Raw genomic sequence first — 20,698 nt, 5'->3', positions numbered from 1 at the left:
AGAAATTGCCTGTTATCGAGGGTCGATTTTTCATGCGCTTGTAAATTGCTTTGTATTGACACTCTGTCAGAGCAGGGTCATCACAACGGCCCGGGCCAGTCGCCACCCTGCTGTTGCACTGCTGATCTCGGGGGTGCTACCACCGAGACCAGAGCAGTCATGATCAAGGCAGGGTGCAGCTTGTGCCTGTTTTGTCTGCGTTTGGGTCTCAGTTCTAATCATTGTCATTATGAGTCTGTTTGAGACGGTTACAATAACAGTTCTGCAAGTAGGTAGTAGGTTTCAAATTACCTCTATTTTATTAATGTCAAGAACCGAAGTTCAACACACAAGCTGGACCCAGGAGCAGAACACACACACAGCGGTACGAGAGAAAAAATAAACTTTATTATAACTGAGAGTGTCCCGGGAGAGTAGAAGGGAGAAAACGCACGGAACCAGAGAAACCGAGGGACCGGGAGAAGAATCGCGCAGGAAACGCCGAGAGCGGGACCGTGGGAGGCTGAAACAGAAAAAGAAAAAAGGATTATTGGGGTGCGGGTAAACCGGCAGCATACGAGGGGAGGTAGTGTACGCGTCTTACGATGATAGCGGGGCCAAGGGAACCGGAGGGAGGGGTGAGGGTCCGTGGGGAGAAGCTCCAGAAAGGGCGAGGCGGCTGGGGTTGATCGTGATCCAAATTCTGGACAGGCTGGTGACTCAAAACACGCCGAGCAGTGATCGCTGAAGGACGATTACGGACTGGCGTGGAGCAGCAGGCTGGGCAGGATTAAATGGTCCACCTGGTGATCGCCTGGGATGGGATGCAGGTGTGGAGTCAGCGGCCACGCCCACGGGAGTGGGCATCCCATCAGCACCTCAGACGCCGGGCCGCGGACCATGACAATTAATGAATAAAGCATCTTTTTTTTCCCACGTACAACACCAGGCTAGGATCAGCTAGGATGATGTTGATGCTTCATAAAAATGTTTTTTGCCATTTCTGATTTATTGGCTCCAAATTTACTTGCAGCATGTTATTTGCCCTTTCCAAAGAACAATTGACTCTGTGCTGACCTCTGTTACAACTTAAAAGACGGTGAAATATTTCGGCCTCAGCATTTCAAAACACACTTTTTTTTACTAAAGAGATCACAAAATGTGAATCAGTTCTACCTGCCTCTTCCAGTTCTTTTGTCCTTGTTGCATCATTCCTTTTGTCTGTTTTTTTAAAGCATTTTTCATAATGTGCTTTTGTATGTCTGTGCGTACGTTCCTCCCAGCTCTTTCTCATCCATCTAATGTCTTAAATCTCTCACCTCTCACTTGTCAGTCGCATTGGCAGATCTTTTATCTCTCGTGGCTCTGACACATTCTCTCTTTTCTTTTCTTTACCCCTCATTTCTTCCTTTGTTGTCACACCAGTGCTGAACCTCAACACTAAGATTTAACACGTGTTTCTCTGTTAACTGTTTCAAAGATCTTCTGAATGTTGCCTGCTAATATGGGAACTGATGTATGCATTTCTGACTTTGAGTTACCTGAAGTGTTTTCTGCTGTAGTCCTGTTTCTGTGCGAGCTCTATGGTTGCTTTCCACCAAAAGGCTCAAATTAGAATCAAAAACCGAGCTATGAATAAAACACTGTCTCTGTGCACAGCAACGCTGCACGCAGGTGGAGGCTGAGAAGAGCAAGCAGAGTTCACTTAAAGAAATATTCCACTGAAATCTGCCTTTCAACTATCAAAAACTCACTGCCTGTAGGCCTGAAAGGTGGCTCTGAAAAGTTTGCAGCTCTTTTCTGTGCACAGAATCTGGTTTCTGTAGTTAGACTGAATTTATAGCAGGTGGAAGGAATTTCAACAGTGATTTAGAGAGAGTTTTTTTTTAACCTATACCAATATCCAAATGTGCGTTTTAAAAATTATGTCATTGCAGTAACTTATCATGCACTGTAGTCTGTATGTCTCTCACATTGTTGCTGACCCACTTGTCTTGCTTCATTTTAAGGTTTGTGTGCAGCTCTCTTTAGGTTCTGCCAAAGCATTTTAGTCGGGTTGAGGTCCTGACTGAAATGACGAATCATTACACCACCTTGACTCTTTTCTCTTTCAGCCGTTCTCTTGTAGATTTGCTACTTTGCTTGTGGTCATTGTATTATTACATGACTAGGCTCTAGCCAAACTTTACTGTTGGACAGATCATTTTTGACTGTTTGGTTTGTTTAGATGCAACTTTGCAAACCTAAGCTGTGCTGCCATCTTCTTTTTAGAGCGAAGAGGCGTTCTGTTGGCAAACCTTTCAAGCTACACTTATTCAGCTTTTCTAGTTCATTCTAATTTGTGAACTCTAACATTTAATGCACTAACCGAGGCCTGCAAAGCCCTTGGGTTTTTTGGAGTTTCTCTGAGCATTGCCCAATCTGACCTTGGGGTATATTTACTGAGACGTGGGCAGATTAACGCACACCTAAATGCTCCAGACCAGCCAAATGCCAAAGCTTATGTTTTTATAGAGGTGCTCACACTTGCTGATGATCAGTTAATCAAGTGCATTTGATTCACTGCACCTGGTTGCCTCTTAATACCCACAGATGCAGTGATGGTTTACTTAGTTTTTCACAGGACTGCACAGAGTTACGCGTTAATAGCCTGTTTAACATATTTATCGTTAAGCTATTCATGAGCAAAAATGTTATAGACCTCTGATGAATATAAATGAAAGTTGCTTTTAGTAGGTTTAGTTTAGATGTTTGTTTTGTGTCATTGTTCACTTTTTACTGAGCTTTAAGAAAAAAAATTAAGATCAGTGCACAGTTCATGCTTAAGCTTTTTTAACAGTTACCTGATAATGAAAGCTAATAAAATGTGAAAAACATAAAATGACAAAAGCATTTAAATATGATGTTGGTGGGTCAAACATAACACAGTATTTAAATTAGGGCTTTTAAAACTGTATATATGAAAAGCTGCCGCATGCAGCCACTCAATAAATAAATACATACATAAATAAATCTACCTTGACTTGATGTTACTATACAGTTTATAGGTAGCAAGGGTATCAACTGATTTATCTGGACAGTTCGAATCTGACCATCTCCAGCATTAAAACTGTGGCAAAAAAAATAAGGACTTCACATTATATTTTATTTGAAATGGAGCTAGGCTTCAGTTCAAAGTAAATCAAAGGTATCAGGTCTTACACGAGTGGGTGGCTGCAGACATATATTCATGTTTCTTTGCAGCCACTGGCTTCAGTGTGATGCCATATCCTTGGCAAGCTGTGCCGATGTCTGCGTTTGACACCCACTCGCTTGGTAGGGCGGCACAATCTAGACACCGCTGGCACCAATGTGACGGCAAGCTTTCCCTATGAAAAGATGAAGCCATGTGAAAATGGTTAAAAAGCACACACAAAGAGGCAGAAGTGGAAAAGAAAGGTGCCAATGAGAGATAGAGAGCAATGAAAGGATCGAGAGAAAAGGATGAAAGACCAGAGGACATATAGAGCTTGGTCAGGAAGACGAAAGTGACGCCATGTGAGAAATCCAACACTGGTGATGAAAAGGAAAAAAAGGACAGAGTGAGTCCAGATGCAGTGTGAAAACGGTGGAGAGGAAAAGGCAGAGACTGATAAATGGGTAGAGAGGAATGCCTGAGAGACTTTCTTTCTTCCTTCTATTCCCTCCAATGTCAAGCCAAGCCAGCCCTCCTGGCAGATGTCTCCTCCTCCACCCTGACCGCCCCACCTGCTTTCCCTCCCTTTATCCTCCCGCTGTCGTCCTTCTATCCTCCTCCTCCTCTGTCCTGCATGCCACACAGCTGCACATCCACTTCCTGTGCATTAGGACTCATCTGCCACGAGTGTGTGCTGAAAGAGCCTCCAATCTGCAACGGGCTTGTCTCAGAGCACATTAAAGCTGCTCTGGGCACGACACTCCAAATGAAAACACACCCAGTTTATTAATCTAACTCGGTAATTGGGGCTGCAGCTGAGTTGAGGATCCATCCAAAATAGAGTTAAGCAACATGAGCATTGTTTATATTTTGATATTAACTTTATTGACGTTAAGGATTTTTGGGAATGTCTAAAATCCAATTTAATGAATGTGATTTAGATAAATCATTAAATAAATTATAAAACTGTGTTTCTAAAAATGTTATGACATGTACATAAAAACAGAATACAAACCATCTAAACCCTGAATTTAAGTGAAATTTTACTCACTGAAACTGAGGAATGTTATTGCTTTCATAAAGCGCCAAATATAACAACAACAACAACAACAATCTTTATTTATAGAGCACATTTAAAAACCAACGGCATGCCAAAGTGCTTAACATAAAACAAATTAACACAAGTATAATCAAAGTCATAAAAACAAAAAATAAAAGTGTAAAATTATGTTCACAGGAAAAAGCCACCAATAAAAAAAAGTATAACTATAGCACATAACTATAGCACAATATAACTATGCCATCAAAACACAATGGCGATATGACATGCACAGCGCAAATAAAAGCATGATAGGAAAATTAATAGAATAAATCACTGCAAACAAGGCCAGCATTTAACCGGTAGAAAAAGCAAGATTAAACAAATACGCTTTAAGCCGTGATTTAAAAGATTGAATAGAGTCAGACGCCCGGATGCCAATCGGAAGGTTGTTCCACAACTCTGGTGCAGTCAGGGCAAACGCTCGATCACCTCTAGACTTCAGCCGAGATCTAGGCTGCACCAACAGTAACTGTGAGGATGATCTTAAAGCCCTAGCAGGAACATATGAGCTTAGGAGTTCCTTAAGATAGCTCGGTGCTATGTTGTTAGTGATTTTAAAAGTAAACAGCAGAATTTTAAATTGGATACGGTATTTCACAGGCAACCAGTGCAAATCAGCTAGGAGGGGGTAATGTGGGCAAACTTCCTAGTTTTGGTTAGAATGCGTGCAGCAGCATTTTGGACTGTCTGTAATCTATGAAGGAGGGCAGAGTGGAGACCAAAATAGAGTGAATTGCAGTAATCCAGTCTCGAAGTTACAAAGGCATGGATGAGCTGAAATATAATAGCAATTTAAAATGGGTAGGGCAGGAAAATAGGTTATTGGGACACCTGTGACATAAATATAGGTGTAAAAAGAGCAGAGAGCAAGAGTTTTATAGTGATCGATTCATCAGTGTGTGAAAAGACTTTTTGGGCTAAACAATTCAAGAATGATGGTGCTCAGTGAGAAAGTGTAAAGCATAAATAAATGATGAGGAGACTCCAGAAAAATCTTTGAATTCTCATTAAATACAGAAATAATTCTATAGTGGAAATCGCTAACATTTATATACAAATGCAAGATAAATTTTTGCAGTGCTAAAGAAAAAAACAAGGCATTGAGGCAAGGTGGAAAGCTGTCCTGTGGTCGTAATGCTCATCAGGCTGCATCCTCTGGGAGACGAGCTAGCAACCTTGTTATCAGTGCATAAGTTAAGAGCATCTCTTATGTAACTGCCGTGGTCATGGCAAGGAGGGTTTAGTGCATATATAATTAGTACATATAAAGGTGCAGTTAATGCTTAACAAATCAGTTTTGGAACAAAATATGCATTATGAAACAAAAAATAAAACATACAAGCTGTCCTACATGAATAAAGGAAAATTATTTGCTTTCAAAAGTAGGATAACTGGTCTCCTCGGATCTTCGAGGTTTCTCCTTCTTCTTCTTCTTCTTCTTCTTCTTCTTCTTCTTCTTCTTCTTCTTCTTCTTCTTCTTCTTCTTCTTCTTCCAGCTGCTCCCTTTGGCGGTCGCCACAGTGGAACATCTGGATGGATGGGTCTCAGTTTCATTGGTGTGACTGTGTCCAGTTAGTTGGTCCAGAGACGCTCTTTGACCTGGAGACTGATGGGAGATTTACGTGGTAGACTCTGGCTCTGCTTTCACTGCTCTGACATCAGTTACCATCAGCACGTTTGTGGAAACAAACATCTTTAGCAAGTACATGAGCTTCTGTGAATTTATCAATGTAAGAGAAACATTTTTACTCACTGATCATTTTGGTCTAAATGTTCGATTTAGCAGTGGAGTTTTAAACTCCTTTAGCACATTAGTAAGGATAGTCTTGATTATGGAGAAGAGATGTCACTGGATATCACCTCCGACCTCCACGGGTCCCAACAAACCACTTTTCTACTCTTCATCCTCTTCATATCTGCCCTCACTTCGTCCTTACTAATCCTGTAAACTCAATTCCCAAAAATGTACAGTGTTATTAAAGAACAGGCGAAGCAGCTACAGTCCTTTTGTTTTTTATTTAACTGTTGCATGTCTAGGGTATTTGCTATCAAGTTATACGTTTTGCCACCTAGCTGTTTGTGATTTGAAGATAGCTGATTTGAAGATGTTACACTGATGTCATTCTAAGCCTGCTTCCTTCCCAGATCCTTGCTGGTGGTCTTTTCAAGGACAATGAATAGCCCAAACTTCCCAGCAGCATACACAAGCTTCTCTTAACATGTTTAAGCACTCAGTTTACAGATAGCTGGACTTACAAATGCTGTCATGGGGATTTTTGCATTGCTAGCCTTATCACACTCCAAAAAATAGGGAATTTAGTTCTGCATTTATAACAATAACATATTACATCATTTCCAGTAATGAAGCTATTCAAACATTTTTTTTGCCAGAAATTCAAAGTGTTATCTCTTGCTGCCACTTGGGACTACAGAATTACAAACTAAGCCTGTGTGGTCTTTAAATGTGCAAAAGTCACATGTTGTTTCAGTAATTCCCTTAATACTTGGGTTGCTGTGCTGCGATAAGGAACATTTAGCCACTCCGAGTTGAAGAATGATGTCTATTTGAGACTTTATTTCATATGGAAAGAAAAAAACAATAAATAGAGACGATCTATCTGAAAAGCTGGTAAAATGCCGCTGTCACAAATATGAAGTCAAATTTGGTTATCCTGGCTAAAATGGTATTGATATTTAAGTGCAGTTTATTGTGTTGAGTAAAATAACAGCAGTTGTGGAAAGGTACTGTACTTTAAAATGTCAAACAAATCATCTACAATAGGGCTCCACGTTCTCTCTCTATATCTATCGGTCTATTGTGTGTGTGTGTGTGTGTGTGAGAGTGTGTGTGTGTGCGAGAGAGAGAGCCAGAGAGAGTGCACTTTCTGTGTTGTATGTTTATCAGTGTACAGTGTGCGAGAGAGAGAGTGACAGAAAGGAGGTTGTCGAAAGTGGGTAAGTGCCGTCATTACTCACTCTCCACCGTAGAGTGTGTGCTGTTCTGCAGCGCCCCGTTACATTTCAGTGTTATATAATAGAAGAGTTTAATTTTTTAACAGATGTGAGCTAAGAGACCAAAAACACTAAGCCATGACAGAGTGAATGAGCCTCACAGTTGTATGAGGACTAGTTTGAAAGGGAGACACATAACCAGAAAGGTTAAGAGAGTGCCGAGCTATGTTGGATAAGACAGAAAAGAAAAAGTGAATTGTATAGCTTTGTCTCTTATATTTTTACTTACTGGCATCTAAGTGCCACAATTAACTGTGATGGCAAGAAAGTCGTGTTAACGGAAGACCAAGAAAAAGCATGTTTAAGATTTGTGAGAGTATTTGATTGGGTGAATGAGTATTTGTCTCTTAATTACCATTTAACAATATAAACCTGAGGCAACAGTCCCACACACCAACACAAATCCTATCTGAGGACACACATCCACTCTGTATCTTAATATTTAGGTATGAACACAAATCCAAAGATGAAAACCAGCACAAAGAAACATCAAAGCGATCGCCACAGTGAGCCTGACTGCTCACCACTGCTTGTGTTACCTGTTGAAGTTCAGGGTCTGGCTGTCGGCCTGAGTTCTGCATTCAGCTTTAACATCACTCTGCATTCTTGGCTAGCTTAGCGTTAGCATGCTGCCTGAGCAGATGCTTGTAAAGAGTTGAAGATGTGTTAGCAGGATAATATGGTTCTTTCTCTCCTGGATGCATTTTGAATTTAACCATCGTGCTCTTGTCCTTTTCTGCAACTGAAATAAAAGTTATGTCCATATCCACGCTGTAGACTGTGCCACAATTTTCTGCTCCGACACACGAACTTAAATCAGCTGATTGTAGTGCAAATAGAACCTATAAGCTGGATTGATAGGCAGGCAGACTAACAATTCCAAGGAACTGGACTACTGGGAACCAGTTCTCTACAACAGCAGTCCCAAACTTTTTTTGCGCCACGGACCATTTATGTCCGACAATATTTTCACCTTTAAGGTGTCGTGGATAAATACAACAAAATAAAACCAGTACAGGTACCTAAAAAAAGGAAGATTTATTCATAACACGGGAAAAGACGCAGGGAAACCGAGTTAACAATATAAATGATATAAAAATAACAATAAAAAATGATAAAAACATTGAAAACCATATATTTCACACCTGAGCCTGAACTGTTGTACCAAACAACTCACAGACCAGTACCGGTCCAGGGCCCGGGGGTTGGGGACCTCTGCTCTATCAATGATAGGTCAACAACCCTCAGGACCACCTCCTAAAGAGAAACTCCCAATACGGGTTAAATACCAGGGACTTTCCACTATTTGAATTTGGAACTGACAAAGGCTGATGAAGAACTGGATAAAGAAGTGAAGCTGTCTTCTTTTTAACTATTTGTTTCTTTATTGTGTCATATATGGATCTGCAGTAGTAACTTCAACCTCTACACCTGGCTCGATGCTAATAAAAGTATTCTGCTTAACACTTTCAGATGGGCTGTGCCGATCAACCAGGCACTTATGGATCCTTATCTGGAAGAGATTCCAGCTTCTGAGTCCTTCACCACAGGGAGTATTTCTGGTGGTGATGCACAGAGTCTCAGCTGGCTAAGTTGGAAGTCCATTTGACTTTTTGTCAAGACACCCATGACCTGGATGACTGAGAACCTACACAAAAATATGTTTTGGACCATTTTGTCATCCTTGCAGATGTGATTAACTAAGCTGTTCTAAGGTGCTATTAATGCAAACAAAATATCTAGCTGATGCTTTACATTTCACAGCAGTCACCCAACAAAGGGCAAAGAAATAGTCTGCATCTGGATTTGCAGTTTTGGAAATGGTTTTGAGTTGGCACATGGTTGGCATGATGAAACTATTGGTAAATTTATTTTGCAATGGCATGTTAATTTTTAGAGAAGGAAGGAATCCTTCTAGGTCATTAAATCCTTTTTCAATAAAAATTCAAACCTAGCGGCACTATTTGCACCTGTGGCGGAGGAGACAGCATTGTCTTGTGTTTTTGACTGTAATTTGCTGTAGTTAGTCCTTCACTTACTGTAGCTTGAGAGGTGTAAATTTGAAATGACTATGAGTAACGTAACCAACATTTGTTCCTTTTCTGCCAAGATCTTCTGTCATCAGTGTGGAATAATAATGTCTGGCTGTGCTGTAAAATAACCTATATATTATTTTTTCAACAATCATTTGTTGGAGGAAGGAATATCCGAGCAAGTCACCAGTCTATGACATTTTGAGGTTAATGAAACCAGAATAAGAAGATGCAGATTCTAAACAATGGTATTTTGGGCTGGGAAAGTATAATGGTAATCGTCTTGCATCACCTTTTGTTGATTAAAATTATATATTCATGTTATATGCATGGCATAATTTAATCATGATCCTTCTTTGATTAGAGGAATTCTTTGATAGGGTTGTTAACATGCACAACAACCGAGGCTTTGATAATACGGACAATTTTTCGGATGGATGAACAAACACAAAGGCAGCGGAGAGGAAAACAAGCTGAGCCTTGCTGGTGAAAAGATACACCTTGTGCAACTTCTGATGAGCAGGTGTATGAGTTAGGAAACAATGTGCTAGGAACAGCAAGATAGCTTCTTTTGGAGTTTATTGGAGTTATTCTGACTGATGAAACTGGGTTCATTATTCTCTTCACACGGCTTAGCTCAGGTATGCTTAAATCAGGTATTTACTTGATTGGTGGCAGATGAGCCAGGTAACATAAATAAATGTATTTAATTCAAAAACTTCCAACAAATATGAGAAAAAAACATAATTCGTGGATCCTGCTTCAAAAACCTGCACGACTGAAATGAGCTGTTTCCTGCTTAGCTGCTCAGAGAACACATCAAAATGAGAGTTTGTCAAAGAAGTTAGTTTGGATTTGATTTAATTTGTATTCATAAATGACCTTTACAGTGCAAATTAGTTGAAACTACTGCAGCAAGTTGAGATTGTTTTTTTTTTTTTAGCTAGAATACTTGGGCAGCATGTGTATTTTGCTGCTGTTAATTAACCTAGCAATAATCCCAATATGCATTTAGTTCCACATGACATAAAAATAATCTTCAAACACTGCAGTGCAGAAAATTGTATTATTTAGAGTGAACACCCCGTTAAGCATTCAGGTAACATTGTTGGTGAGTAGTCTGCATAGATAGCTGGCCAGGAAGTTGAACATTTTCTCCTCCTGTGGCAATTTTCTGTCAGATTATTAGAAAAACTGGATAGATGACGATGGTGGGACTGTGGAAATGAATCGTTTCTGACTCGTCCTCAGAGGTAATGTAGCTACAGTCCTGCTGAAAAAGATATTGCGTATTTAAACTGGCTGTTATAGTGTTCACAAGACACTTCTGCCATGTCATCGAGTAAACAGAGTATATTATCTAAATAGGTAACCACAACAAAATTTTAAACGCGCCAAATCACATCAGTGAATTTGAATTCTCATCACACTGCAAGCCGAACTGCTTCAAACAGCTCATCGAATACCTTTTTCTTCCACGCTTGTTAAAATAAGACACATGTAACTCCTTAAACTTTTCTAACCTCCTTTGTCAGATGGGTTTTGTGGGTCATTTCTGATGAGCACTTGTAGGTCATAGAGGGGCCAGTAGAACAAAAATGTTCTGCTTTGTGCAAGCAATACTGTCATCAAATATGATGGAAGTAAGTATACTGCAGACTCATCACATATTTATAAAAGTAAAGAAACCAATGAGAAACCTAAAAGTATTTTCATGCCTTTTTTGGGGTGGCTGTGGCTCAGGGTCAGGCTGGCAGTTGTAAGGTTCATGGGTTGCTTCCTTTCTCCTCCAGGTGTGCATGTTTATGTGTTTTATGGGCAAGATGCTGAACCTCGACTTGCCCACCGTCCTTCGGTGGGTGAGTGTGTTTAACAAGATGCTCGGGTATAGAAAGAAATGCACGTATGAATGTATGTGTATGATTGGGTGAATGAGGTCCTTTACCTTTAACCCAAGAGTCTGAACTAAACAAGTTGCATGTGACAGCCCACAGAGTGACTGGACTGAAATACTGTAGGTCTAAATCTCACTTCCTATCTCTACATATCATTTTAAGTCAGTCTTAACTTATGGTTATCTTTACCTTTGATTATCTCCATGCTAACTCACCTTCTCACTGCCTGTGATTTGGGTATTTATTGCTGAGTTAACCCTACATAACCAGACTGTGTCTTTTTGATTTTACTATATTTTCATATGGAACAGACTACGGCTGGCCTTGTGATGGACATGCCCAGGGTGTATCCTGCCTCCCAAAATCAGCTGGAGGAGACAGCAATTAAGAAAATGGATATAAAGATAGATGGAATTAATTCATATTTCATATTTTGTCAGTGATGCGGTCTTTTCCTGATATTGAGTCTAGAGATGGCACGATACCACTTTTTTATGTCCGATACCGATACCGATATCATAAATTTGGATATCTGCCGATACCGATATGAATCCGATATAGTGATTTTTAATCAACAAAACTGTTTTTTAAATATCTTGCTGCATTTTGCAAGTCTGCAAGTTCATACTCAAGTTTAAAACAACAAGTACACTAAAGCTATTCTGTTATACCTGTATACAAAAAAATATATTTCATAGTTCAGCAATACTGATCAATCTAATAAACTTAGACCTACACCATCCTCCCTATTCTGGTATTTTAAAGAGTACTTAGCATAAATATTAAGCAACCTAACTAATAGGGTTCCAACTCCCAGCAACAACAAAAATAAATAAATAAAAAATAGGGAACCACCCCTCACGCGCCACCTCATGATGCTTAATCGACGTAATCAATCTTAATTTGATGCAGTGTGAAAAAAAAAATGCACAGAAATCAATTATTTTTCAAGAAATATTAAATAGATTCAACATCTTTCTTCAACAAAATTGCAGACTGCACAGATGGTACCTTCCCAAAGTAAAAAGTACTATAGCTTACTAGGGTAATAGTCACTATATACAGTAATTGACTTCTATTCATTTTACATCAAATTAAAACTTTGGGTGTCAGATAATTATTTATTAAAAGCTCGACATTTTAAATGAGAATAAGAAAGAAAAGTATGTCTTTGTGCCCCCTTTTCCCTGTTCATGCCCTATCGGCCCCCCTGGCTAAACTTTGCTAGATCCGCCCCTGCACAGTTACAGCCGTCAGCTACGTAGAAAAAGATCCTGGTGTAGAAAGAAATATTAAATAAATTCTAACAACAGCTTATCAAGCTTAAACGTTCTGCTGTTGTTCAGCCGCTGGTTTGCTCTTTCTGGTGCAAAGTGGACCAAAAACAAACAAGAGAGACGGACTCGCGACAGAAAAGCCGATCAGCTGATCAGTTTCACGATTGAAGTAGCAGCCGGAGAGCGAGAGGCAGTCGCTTGTTAAGCTTAACGCAGGAATGCTTTACAAACATTCAGAGATGGACTTACACACTTGCTTTACTTCTCTCGGGGATAACTTTGTCGGAGATGAAATGCCAGGTTGCTAGCGAAGCTCCACATGCTATCCAGACCACGACAGGTCCCGCATGCCACAGCCACTGCTCCGACGTGCTAACGTTCTGAGGTGAGTTACAGCGTGTTGCAAGTTTTGTGAGGTGCTTTCGTGATATTTAATGGATCGGATTACATTTTTTATTTTTCTCCGATATCCGATCCAGTAATTTAGGTCAGTATCGGACCGATACCGATACGTAATATCGGATCGGTCCATCTCTAATTGAGTCTGGTTGGTTTGACATAGAAGGCCAACTGTAGGCACACTGAAATACACTGCAGTGAGTACATTATTCATGCATTCCTTTGTTGTTGTTTTTTAGGTCTACATACTTTTGATCCAGACAACTTTATGCAGTACTAGAACTTTTTTTTAAGTTTCCACTGTGGGATGAAAATGTGTTTTTACTTTGCTTTAATCAAGAAGCAAGAATACATCCAAGTGGTGAAATCAAATATGATGCCTTAAGCTGTAGTTCCTCTACTGAGGCTGGTTGTATGAGCTCTTCCAGAGTTCAAAGTTAGGTTGGGTTGTGTTTTGAGTGAAGATTGTGATGCTACAGTGACTTCTTCACACTGATTTGCCTTTCATGTTTCCTAGCAACTGATTTACACTTTGCTAGTCTCCCCAGGTTTTCCACTGGCTCAGGCACTACGTGCAAAGGGGCGTGTCTGTGACAGCTGATTTTTTCCAATGCTCGTCATAAATTTATTTCCTGAGCGACAGTAAAACGGGTTACAGAAGCCTTTACAATCTCCTGCTCGTTAAACTGTGCTGACCAAATGCTTTTAGTGCTGATTAACTGTGACAGACCTGCTGTAAACAGACGAAAATGCACCATTAGCTTAGCAACAATAACACTACAAAGAATATTTGAAAACTCAGTATATGAACATGTTTGTTATTTAGTCGGTAAAGTGTATATGACAGCCTTCAATTTCATTTGGCCCAATAAAATATCCTTTCTCTCCAGAGCGGAGGACAGCTCTAAACTTTTTTCTTTTGATTTCAAGCTGTTGTGTTCAACACAGAGCAGTCTTCAGACACAAAAACACATAGAGATGCACAAACTCGCAAACACACACACACACACACACACACACACACACACACACACACACACACACACACACACAGTCCCTAATGCTTTATTTATTTATGTTTTCATTGCTTATGGATGTGGAAAGAGGGGTGCAGAGGGAGTGAGAGAGGTGGCGGGGAACCATGTTTTTGAACAGGTTGGCGATGATCACAGTCTGAGGGGCCAGTGTTAATGACTTATTCATGGACCCTTCTGGCCCCTCACAGCCCCCGGGAATACACAAAACAGATGCAAGAGAGAAAGAGAGAAGGATGGGGAGGAGGTAAGATGCAGAGGCAGGGAGGAGCGATATGAGATGGAGGGGAGAAACAATGTGATAGGACAGTGGTGAAGAGAGGCAGAGAGGGAGGGAGGGTTAAGCTTTGCATAAAGAGACAAACACAAAAGCAAGATGAAAGAGAGGAAATGGGGTGTGGATGGGCAACAGACGGAGAGAGCACTCACAGTGGTGACCATTTTCTAACCTTTGTATCGGTCCTGGGACATAGACGAGGTGCTGCAGAAGGACTAACTGGCTGGTTGAGCAGGTGACAGACTGTTGGGCTAGATCATTATGCTCATTTCCATCTATATCTCCAAGAGAGAAAGTGGAGGTGGCTTTTTATGCTGCCATTTATTTGATCCTCCTGCTAAATTTGTGAGTTTGTTCACTTACAAAGAAATGAACAGGCTTTATTTTTTTAGGTAATTTCATTTTAATGGAGGCAGACAGAATATCAACCAGAAATGCAGAGGAAAAAAAGTATGACATACGTTTATTTGCTTATCACTGAGTGAAAGAACTATCTGATGCCCTACATCCCAGCCAGTTCTGTCTCCCACAGATCAGCCAGTCAATAAATTACACTCCTGATCTGATCTCATTATGAGCATAAAGCACACCTGCCCACAGAATCAGTGTCTTCTAGTCCAACCTCTCCACAACCATGGGCAAGACCAAAGAGCTGTCAAAAGATGTCAGGGGCGAGACGGTGGACCTGCGTGAGGCTTTAATGGGCTACAAGATCATCAGCAAGACTCTTGATGAGAAGGTGACAACTGTTGGTGTGATTATTCAGGAATTTAAAAAATATAAAATGATCATCAGTCGCCCTCTGTCTGGACCTCTCATCTTGGTTCACGTGGAGTGGATGATCATGAGAAAGGTGGTGGATCAACTCAAAACTACACGGGAGGAACTTGTTAGTGATTTGAAGGCAGCTGGGACCACAGTCACCAAAACTACCAACGGTAACACACAAGAGCGTTACGAAATAGAATCTTGCAGCAGAAGCAACTTCTTCTGCAGCTCTACTTCACTGCATTGAGAAGCCGATGGAGAGGGCCATGTACCCTAAGATACTGGAGGAGAACCTCCTCCTATCAGCCAGAACAGTGAAGATGGCAACCAAGGAGGAAGCCTGTTAAGGTCATGGAGTGGCCTAGCCAATCTCCAGACTGAAGTCTGATAGAAAATCTGTGAAGAGAGCTGAAGCTTTGAGCTGCCAAGCAGCAGCCAAGAAACCAAGGATTTAGAGAGTTTCTGTAAAGAGAAGACGGCCAAAATCCCTCCTGAGATGTGTGCAAACTTTCACAGGGTGTGTTTGTGGATTTTTGGTTGATATGCAATATGCAATTATTGTCAGAAATTTTTTTTTTTTTTAAATGGAGAGTTTACTGAACCATGTGACAAATGTGATTCACTTTTAATTTCCATAAATGACTTTTAAGTTGTATCATATTTGCTACATCTGGCATTTTAAAAAAAAATGCTTAAAAATGTACGGTACAATTTATTCATTTATTTCTCAAAAACTCACAAAAAAAACTGTATGTGTCAAACATGATACATAGACCTTAAAGGGTTAAAATGTAAATCCCATAAAAAGTAGAGACTGGTCATTTGTTTGTAAGTGAGCAATTTTACTAATTCAAAATAATTATTTCCCTCATTGTATGATCCATTTTACGATGTAGTCTCTGTTTTTTTTTTTAGGTTTAATCATCACTCAGGAGTGAAAAGTATTTTTACAGTAGTACTCAGAGTAAAATCAGATTGATGAGGTGGGCACCACATTTAGTCTTTGAAATCCAAATGACACAACTGGACATTTATCAATAGAAAATCATTTCTGGTATCATAGCAAGCTAAAATGCAGCTTTGCGGAGTGTGCAGCTATAAGCAGATGTTCTACATCTAACTGGCGATGCGCCGACAGTTAATGTGTTTGATCAACACCGTCTCTCCATCGCCTCATTAAAACATGACCCTAAAATAGTAACTACACGTCTCAATAACCCTTTCAGAAAGGAATGGAAGGAAAAATTGATCAAAAAAACTTTTGATTCTTTTTTCTCCTTTGTTTCTCTTGTCTCAGTGTAATAAAGAGACATCTTCATTATCAAAAACATGATTTCTCAGCTCTCCATAGCATTGGAGACTTTGTGATATTTTTGCACTTTTTCTTCAAACACTTGTTTATGAGACTCCAGTTCTACAATACCTCGGGTTGTTTATACAAGCTATCTGAAATCCCTGTCTTAATCAGAGCTGTGTTCAAAGGTAAGATAAGGGCATGCCAAATCCTTCTTAACCCACCAGCGACACGCTTCACACTGATTTACAACGTGTCTGTCTTGTGCTGCTCATATAAAAAGATAGAGTGGCAGATATCCACAAAGAATTGCACGTCTTTGTTTAAAACATCACACCTCAACATTTTTGAAGGAATTGGCACATTTTAGCATGCCTGAGAACCTTCTTGAGCAGTAGACGATGTCAGATGAATGGCTTTGGCTTGAAACTTAGCCCAGCATCTGCATAATTTAGGATCATGTTGACCCAGTTTTGCTAACTCTATTTATGACCTGGAGTTAAATATAATATCATTTGTGGCAGAGGGCTCCCTCTTTCGGACAGGTTTTAAATCCTCGCCTCAGTTTCTCCTTTTATTCCATATTTTTTATACTGAGCATGTTTTGTTGGAGCATGTTGTACTGCTAAAATATAAGCTTTCATAGGGAATCACTTATAGAGCCTATAACTCTCTCTCTCTCAAATACAGACTATCATACAGGCACACAAACCTACACTGTACCCAGAATGCTGCTATTGTATATCATATCATTATAAATATGAAATTATTATTATTTTTTTGATGCTGAGCAAGGGGTGAAATCAATCCCTGCTCAGACTGTTCCTCACCTCCCCATCACTGCAGCAACTTTGATGCAAATACTTAAAAGGGCAGAACTGGCGGGTAAGCTGTGCATCGCCATGGCAATGTAGACTGGGAGAAATCCATTTTTCATAGACAGGCTTTGCTGGTCGGGCTACTGCAATGCATGCGATATCAAGAGAAAGGAGAGCCAAGTGGGAAACCAAACACATTCAAACAGCCAGAAATCTGACAGAAAAAGCTCCAAGACAAGACTTGAAGAGGTTGGTTGTTTTTGACTGTTTTAAGACTCTCAGTTGGCCTGTTTGGCTTACTGCAGTGTATGTAACAGTTGATGAAGAGGAGGTATGCGCATGGACGCACTCACATACAGCATATACTCTATGAATGCATGCATGAAAATGCGCAGGAAAACGCACAAACTGAAATTAAATATTGTTTTTACATGATGCCAAGTTTAGTAAACAAATAGTCACAGCAGTGGGAACGTGCTTCATGTAGGGGGTGCTGTGGGATGGGACTATGGGTTGGGCAGAAGCCTCAGAACCCATACAAATAAAAGATTTATGAAAAGAATCTGCTTTAAAATACACATAGGATATGCATGCAAGACAAATTAATCTAACCTGTAGCTAGTATTTCAAAATTGTTCTTTCACTTAGGATTAACTGATCAAATGTTTCTGGGATGCCATTAATATCCAGTTACTAGCTTAACAAATGTCAGCTTCCTGTCTTTACTTGAACTATCATCCTTTGAATTAAACAAACAATAGATTCTATATACACATATTCAAGTCATATAGTGTAATTATATAACTTAGCTGCATCTTTCATTGCACCTTTCTGGCCAGTGAAATGTCCTCAGTTCTAAAGGTCCAAGCCTTGAGTTTCATATTTCATTTTTTATTGCTGTAAAAGTTTTACAGCAATAAATGTTTTAATATCTGCAAAAACGTATGATATATTGAAAAGAATCCAAATGTTGCATCATTTCCTTAGATTTTGAAAAGCGTCTTCAGCGCAACGTGTTACAGGATGTAAAATCAGAAACATGCGCTATGATGTTTGCTCAAGGGGTTTCTTGTTTCATCAGTTGTCAGTGTAGTGAGGAAAGAATGAAATAAATATATATTACTTTTCAATCTGCATCATTATCTGTCTCTGTGCAAACAATGTCTCTATATTTATTTACATTCATATTACAAGCACACTCTTTCAACATTGTTCCACCTGTTCACAAATACTAAATTTCCCCCAAATACACACACACACACACACACATACACACACCTACACACACATACACACCGTGTAAACACACACAACACTGTGGCTGTTAACACCTGCTTATATACACATTAGTTTTGCATGGGTACCTGTGCAATGACTGTAATCCATCATCGGCTGTGCCACCCTGGTATCACACTAGAGCTACAACACAGGCCTGCAGATGTTGGGCACGCTGCCAAAGCCAGTGGAGACAGCGATGATCCACACAATCTCCCCTCACCGCCTAACAAATGCTGCCTCCTCCCTGCTCTCTTATACACACAAGCGAGCACAAACAGGCTGACGCGAACTGCACATGTGCAAAGATTCGCACATTAGCTCATCCTCGAGATATGAGAGTTGACAATCACAGATGTGTCTTTATTATTCACTGTTAGCTTGCCCCGTAACAACGCTGGGTCACTTTCTGCTATAAATCAACTAAGATAACTTAAACGCCTTCAGAACAAACTCAAACTTTATGTTGTATTGGACCAGATGGTGAAAATGATACTTTTTATCCTCACAATGTTTATGGCTATGACTGAGCTGTCATTGTTAAAAATATGATTTAAGGTTTTACATCAGAAAAAAAGGTCACGTTAGATACAAAACCTTCATGGAGAGCCCAACAGTTTAAATGCCTACATGTAGTATTGATATTAATGGTAAAATTATTTAAAAATAATTGTTAAAAATCTAAGATCGGGATGATTGCTGTAACATGATAATTAATAATTATAGATCTTTGTTAATGCTTAATAGTTAATAAATCTCTAACAAGCGTGTTTTTTTATCAAATCGAAGTCTGGCATCGTGCACAGAGCAGAGGACGTATCTCTTAACTTTGTAAAGTGTTGTGCTTCTTCATTGTGAAAAATGTGTTTTCCTCATGCACACAAAGGGGGCTCCTACATACTGATTGCAGTCCTCTCTTCAAGATTAGATAAAATTATGCTGCTTTTCATTGATTTTTATAATCACACACCCAAATAAACACTGTTTGGATAGCTGTATTGAAAGTTAAAACTGATGTTCACTATGCTTCTTTTAGCAGCATACAGGCAGACTGGTGCAATGAGAGTGGCATAAATCACAGGACTGTAATTCTGGAGACTGCACTTCATGCCCTGTTTCACCCGCTGCTTGGTTGAGATTTGTAGACGAGCACATTTGGGTTTAAATATATTTTAAAAGAAAAATATAACAAGTCTCCCTATGTGAAGAACTTTGTACGCTGTTACAAATTGATGGTATCAAGTGTAATGAACACTTCCAACAAAACAACAGTAACATTTGGTAATTATTCACAAAAGACTCTAAAAAGACTTTATTTTAGTTAATGTCTTTTAATATCTCTATGATATAAACTGGTCACTTTATTGGTTACATGCTGCTAGTACTGAATTGGAGAGGAGTTAAAATGGGACTTGGCAGGTGGAGGAATCCTAAGATCAGGTGTAGCAAAATTGCTATTTTGAATTCAGGTGTTCCAATTATTTCCACAACAAAGTGGAAGCAATTGGGAACAACAGCAACTCAGCCATGAAGTGGTAGGCTACGTAATATCACAGAAGGGGGTCAGCAGGTGCTGAGGTTTATAGCACACAGAGATCGCCAACTTTCTTCAGTCAATTTCTACAGACCTCCAAACTTCATGTGGCCTTCAGATTAGCTCAAGAACATGAGATAGGTTTAAATAGAGGAGCAGCTGCATCCAAGTCTCACATCACCAAGTATAAGACAAAGCTTCAGAGGCAGTGGTGTAAAGCAGGTTGCTACTGGACTCTAATGCAGTGGAGATGCAGAATCATGCTTCTCTATCTGGCAATCCAATGGACGAGTCTGGGTTTGGCGGTTTGAATGGAGAACGGTACTTGTCTGACTGTATTGTTTCAAGTGTAAAGTTTGATAGAAGGGGATTGTGGTTCGGTGTTGTTTTTCCAGGAGTTGGGCTCAGCCCCTTAGTTGCAGTAAAAGGAACTCTTAAGCCCTCAGGGTACCAAGACATTTAGGACAATTTCATGCTGCCAAATTTACGCACAGAGTCCTGACCTGACCTCACAGAGCACCTTTGGGATGTGGAGACTGCGAGTCACTCTTTCTCATCCAGCATTAGTGTTTGACCTCACGAATGTGTTTCTTGTAGAACACAGTCCTAAACCTGGTGGAAAGCCTCCCACGAAAAAGTGATTCAGTAAAAGGACTAGATGCTAGAGTCCCTGATAGCGCATTGCTTTAAATGGAGAGAATCTTGAGGGATGGCTTATGAGGAAAGGCAGCCCAGACACTTTACCAGCAGCACACATCGTTGTGTGAAGCTACTGTAGCTAAAAAGGGTGGCTCGACATCATATTAAACCCTATGAATGAATGAAT

The 20,698-nt window shown here is 39.9% G+C and overlaps 1 long non-coding RNA gene across 1 annotated transcript; it reads right to left on the bottom strand.

Annotated features, from left to right (window-relative positions):
- Positions 1-365: 365 nt before the first annotated feature.
- On the bottom strand, positions 366-879 carry LOC146709199 (uncharacterized). The gene is made up of 2 exons (XR_014920642.1): positions 584-879; positions 366-502 (listed from the first exon to the last, which is right to left on the bottom strand). It is a non-coding gene; the product is annotated as an uncharacterized LOC146709199 (long non-coding RNA).
- Between the last annotated feature and the right edge of the window lie 19,819 nt (positions 880-20,698).

The sequence above is a fragment of the Copadichromis virginalis genome, linkage group LG5, assembly GCF_057382275.1.
Source record: "Copadichromis virginalis isolate Kocher_CV1m ecotype Utaka linkage group LG5, C_Virginalis_male_GT1.1, whole genome shotgun sequence".
Lineage (NCBI taxonomy): Eukaryota > Metazoa > Chordata > Actinopteri > Cichliformes > Cichlidae > Copadichromis > Copadichromis virginalis.
The sequence above is the reverse complement of the archived record's forward strand: the minus strand, read 5'-3'. Positions and strand labels throughout refer to the sequence as shown.